Genomic DNA, 6,000 nt, shown 5'->3' with positions numbered 1-6,000 from the left:
GCGAAGGGGGAGACGCTCAGGATGGTAATTTTTCACATTCCTATGCATTTCCTCCTCCTTCAAATCCACTTCCCCTTCCCATTCTTTCTTTATAATAAAAGAGTGGGAATGGAAAGAGGTCTAAAATTGGGGCTCTGGCACCTAGGCCTTTAACAATGGTAGAGCCTGAAAATAACATCTTTTGCACGAGTAGGTCTGCTTGAAATAACCTAGACCACACAAAAGATAAGCATCAAATGGAAATCATTCCTAATTGAATGATGCAGGCAGGGGAAAAATCCTCTTTCTGTGCTTCCCTTCTCCGTCTATTAAAGGTAGGCAACGTATCTGCAAATGTCTATTAAAGATGTCTATGAACAAACGGTCGATTAACTATTTTAGCGAATTCAACTGACCGCTTTTGCTCTGCTACCTTTGCTATAGAAAGGACTACATCTACCAGCTTATAAAAGGGCTTACATTAAATTTATTTCTTTATATGTTAGTGTTGATTATCATTAAGTTTAGAAATACCTAGAGTTAGCAAATTAAAGCTTCTATGTAGTTCATGCAAATGTCACCAAACGAGTTTTTAATCTATGTGTTTATTTCAATGAATGGCTAATGTTTTGGTACTTTGTAAATAAAACTAGAATGGAATCTAATCTGTATTATGTAAGGCATAAAGTTGATATTCATTTGCATTAATTATCTAGGTTTATATGTTTTAAATACTAGGATTGGTTAATATGTTCACTACGTAAAAGTAACTTAATCGTAAATAGTATCAGACTAGTTTGCTGTTTAGGTTTCTTAGTAAGAAAGATTATTGTAAAAAAAAATAGTATTGTACGATAGAATTTTCTCGAACTGGCAACAAATATACGACTATATAAGGATTAATACAAACGAGTACAGTTGCAAACAAAAATGGTTCATACGTCAGACAATCTTATCTATATATATAAAAGAAAGTCGTGTTAGTTACACTATTTATAACTCAAGAACGACTCAATCGATCTTTTTTTCCGCGTAGCTATTGCACAGAATGTACTCTACCATACATCTCTCATCAGTCATATTAACTCTCTTACACATATCCTTTTTGTATGGATATTTGTCAACAAATACATTGGGTTGTTATACTCCAAGTACCAATAAAATGACCAATATCTCCATTTTGGTATCTGTCACACCTATGGGTGTGGTTTACAGCGTACGGTCACTTAAAACAATTGCAAAATATGTCGTAGTGAAACAGAAAAATCAGTCACATCATAATTTATCTGAATAAAATAATAATACAGTTATGTAACACACAATAGAAAACATAATACAATAATTCCTAGATAAATATATCCTAGATTCCTATATACATAGTATGGTAATTCCTAGTAATAAGTAATTTGTTATTGTATTGTATGTTAAAAAATTATGTGTAACGACGCTTGGAAAAGGCAAAATGTTCAAATAAAATAAATATTTAAATCAAAGAATATTAAATAAACAAAATGAAAATAGTTTTAATGTTGTTTGATTTCTTTTCTTAAACAGCACGTTCTATTAAAAACATCATTTCAATATTACCCAAATTCCAAAATTAACAGCAACGTGATTCACACAAGTTAGCGTTGCAGTAACACAGCGGCATTGGATTATCTTCAAAACGCCTTTATTTATTTCCGATACGAACGATTGACTTGAAACCTAACAACCAGGTCAAATTACGTGTAATGTCTGCTTACCCCACATAAAAACTTTCGCAAGCTTTATCTATAGTATACTTAGTTATTGAGTAACTAAAAAAAAATGACGTTGGGAGTATAAGATTAATTAGCTAAATAGGTAGAGATAGACCGGGTGTCGTGTGAAATAGGATACATGTCTTCTTCTTGAAGTGCCTCTTCGACTAGCAAAGGTTGGCGAAGGAAACAGTTGGGCCAGGAGGACAGCGCGCCTTCGTGGCCCACTCTCAGTGGAGATGCTGCTGCGAAAACGTACACGTGACCCGTTCACCATGCGCAGTAGGAGGAACAGAGGTGGTCTAGTGGGTTTGCTCCTGGTTAGGGGAGAGAATCTCACAACTCCCGTGTCGCCCCCGGGGCACGACGTATGCATAAAGCATTCCCCTCTTTAATAAAAAAAGGACACAGTTGGGCGTCACTTGTAACCCATGTCCGCTCTCGGATGTTACGTAATAAGGATTTCTTTCTGCGATAACACGATACACGACAGGGTACGCAAAAGGGAGTGAATTCAGATGACGATTGATAGAGATGTAAGGAAGATAATATATGTAGAACAAAGTAATGATGATGAGGTAAGGATAGTTATCATCAGTCACCATCAGTCAGACAGTCAGTCAATCAAATCAGAAAGTCAATTTAACTATTGTAAATGACAGCACATGTTACACGAATAAGTCAGCTCGCTCGGTGCAATAACCACTGAGTGAATTTTTTAGATTTTAAATGCGAATGTTTAGATGGATGGACGGATGGATGGATGTTTGTTTGAAGGAATTTCTGGAACGGCTCAACGGAGCTTGGTGAAATTTTGCACAGATGTAGAACATAGTCTGGAAGTTTTTATTTTTTATTTCGCGCGTATAGAATCGCGGGCGACAGCTATATTATATAAGTAAGATTTATTCGAATTTAAGACAGCTGTTTCCTTTAGCATTGTCGACAATGACACTGCATGTGACATGTGACTTTGAACTAGAAATATTGACTTGATGCTCTTGAATCAAATGCTCGTGATTTGAGGTTATACATGCACATTCCGAGCGTACTCACTGCTGAAGCATTTGTATAGAAACATGTTGCTATCTCTATTTTATATAGATAACTAGCTTTTACCCGCGACTCCGTCCGCGCGGAATAAAAAATAGAAAACGGGGTAAACATTTTCCTATGTCCGTCTCCTAGTTCTAAGCTACCTCCCCATCAATTTTCAGCTAAATCAATTCGACCGATCTCGAGTTATAAATAGTGTAACTAACACAACTTTCTTTTATATATATAGATAAGATAGATGAGAGGGATAGCAATATGTTTGTACACATATTTTTTAGCAATGGAAAGCCTCCCAATGTTTATTTAGATTCTAATAATATATGTGTGCACATTTGACCATAATGTACTAGGCGAACATAACTAAAGAAGTATTAGAAGAAGTTGCACGAATGCAACTAAGAACACCCTGACCACACATAAGATATGCGTCAAGTGGAAGTAATTCCGCATTTCGTCTGATAAGTATGCGTTTCGGAGTCTTTTCGTTCATTTTCCCTTCTCATAGATGGGAAGGAGAAGTAGATTTTAGAGAAGACGACACGGTCAAGAAGGGGAAATATTTTCTTTACGTCTGTACGTCTCTTTTTCCGTCGATCAAAGGTAGGCAACGCGTTGGCGATTGCGGATACCTTTGGTAGTGGTCGCTTTCGCTATTGTGGCGAATTCAAGTAGCCAAGCTCGTATGTTACTTAACGAAAAAAAAAAATAGTAGCCTGTCGTAACAAGTCAATCTGAATGAAGTACCAGGCTAACATAACTTCGAAGATGTCACGCAACTTTTTACGCAATGAAATCGTAAACGCAAATATGCACAAGAAAGGTAAACAAGACAAGGACAGATGCATTTGCGAGAAAGAGCAACAAGTTACTTTGAATTTAAAATTAACATAATTGTTTTAAAACACTTATTGATAAATGACATATTTGCCTGTACATTATCACATTTCGAAAGCTTTTGCCATTTTTTAAATTTATTTACGAGCGTTGCAAAATTTTTGCCTGAGGATGGAATGTTGGTTAAGTACAACCATAAAAGATAAAGCGAGATTAAGCCATCTTGTATACCCAAGTGAAGAGTATTTCTCGCATGGATTTTAACATATAGTAACTAGCTGTACTCGCGACTTTGTCCGCGTGAAATAAAATGCTACAAGAAGACATTCGTACCTAGTACGGGCGGTACATACCTAGTACGGACAGTTCTTACCTAGTACAGGCGGTACATACCTAGTACGGACAGTTCTTACCTAGTACAGGCGGTACATAACTACTACGAACAGTACTCACCTAATACGGGCGGTACGTAACTAGTACAGACAGTGCATACCTAGTACGAACAGTACCTTCCTAGGACAAGTGGTACGTAACTAGTAAAGGCGATACGTGCCTAGGGCGAGTGGTGCGTAACTAGTACGGAAAGTACATACGTACTTGGTACGGGCGGTACCTGTCTAGGGCGAGTTGTACTCATATGAAACATGTCATCCCTTTCATCCCAATAAAAAGAGGACAATATTTCACCCCACTGATTCTGGAAAATAATGTTTTGTTTGTTATAGATATAGGGTATAATTTCATTAGGCGTGAAATGAAAAATTTCCTGTTCACGCATACCATAGACAGAGAGGCCTCATTCGAGAACGTTTTTTATTAGTTGGGCTTGGAATAAAAAAAAACATTAGTAGCCTATCTATTGTTCCAGACTAAATTATACATCTATGCCAATTTTTAATGACATCCGTTGAACCCTTCTGGAGATACCTTCTAACAAACATCCATCTATGTATATAAAAGAAAGTCGTGTTAGTTACACTATTTATAACTCAAGAACGGCTGAATCGATTTGACTAAAAATTGGTGGGCAGGTAGCTTAGAACCAGGAAACGGACATAGGATAATTTTTACCCCGTTTTCTATTTTTTATTCCGCGCGGACGGAGTCGCGGGTAAAAGCTAGTTTATAATATTAGTAATACAACTTTCTATAAAATGGTACAACTTTGTTAAGTTGGTACATTACATTCAAATATTTTCAATTAATGTATACGCAATAATACGCAAGTAAATAGTGTTACCACATCAGTTACGTAAAACATAGTACCTATTATCACGTAAATCACTTATCTGTCCGTATCGATTCCATATAATAGTTATCGAGCACGTACGAATATTTTAGAAATACATCGATTATTCATCGAGACTTAAATAAGAAAAAAGTACTACAAAAATAAAAGAGACAAGTAACAATTTTAAACCGGCTGCACACCTTAAGTTGTCCAACTGTCATACAATCTTACCTCTTACTAATATTTTTTTTTCTCTTTATTTTTATAGAGACTTTGGTTCATATGAACATGTCAGTCCCATAGGAAACAACTTACAATATCATTACACATACATTTACAAGAAAATAACTACAACAAATAAAAGCAAATAATGATAACAAGAAAAAGTATTTACAATTTTATAAGGCCTTCAACACCATGCTGCGGACTCCGTCTGCTAGGTCCGACAATGGTTGGGCCAAGGCACACAGAAGTTCGCCAACATTGAGTCTCGACAAATTGTGCTTTCTAAAACGTCTTATTAATATTATAAATGCGAATGTTTGTTTGAATGTATCACCGGAACGGCTCAACGGATCTTGATCCAATATATAAAATTCTCGTGTCACAGTTTTCGTCACCGTACTCCTCCGAAACGGCTTGACCGATTCTCATTAAATTTTGTGAGCATATTCAGTAGGTCTGAGAATCGGCTAACATCTATTTTTCATAACCCCCCCCCCATTTTTTTTTTTAACTGCGCGCGGACGGTGTCGCGGGCGACAGCTAGTGACTACATATAAATTGTATAGATTTACTCCGCCATCTTGAAAATCGCAACGACATTTCATACAACGGTCTTGACAAACGGATTGCGAGCAACTAGTTTTGGGTACAAAAGAACAAAATGTCGGCTACACGTGTATACGAAACTTTATGAAATTGAATTGTCTAAGTCGCTTAACGACTAAAGTCGCCGAGTTTAAAAATTTCCAAAGACTAAAACTAAGAAGAAAAACTGTAAGATGACATGGTTAAGAAGCAGGTGACCACTAAAATGACGGAAAACAGATCGCTCTGGTGGTCGAAAATCTGTTGTATAAAGACAGTGAGATGAGATTTTACAAGGTTAATAACTTTTTAAAAAATACAGATATAAAAAGCCGATTGTTTGAATTA

This window comes from Papilio machaon, chromosome 29, assembly GCF_912999745.1.
Source record: "Papilio machaon chromosome 29, ilPapMach1.1, whole genome shotgun sequence".
In the NCBI taxonomy this organism is placed as follows: Eukaryota; Metazoa; Arthropoda; class Insecta; order Lepidoptera; family Papilionidae; genus Papilio; species Papilio machaon.
This window is presented reverse-complemented; position numbering follows the sequence as displayed.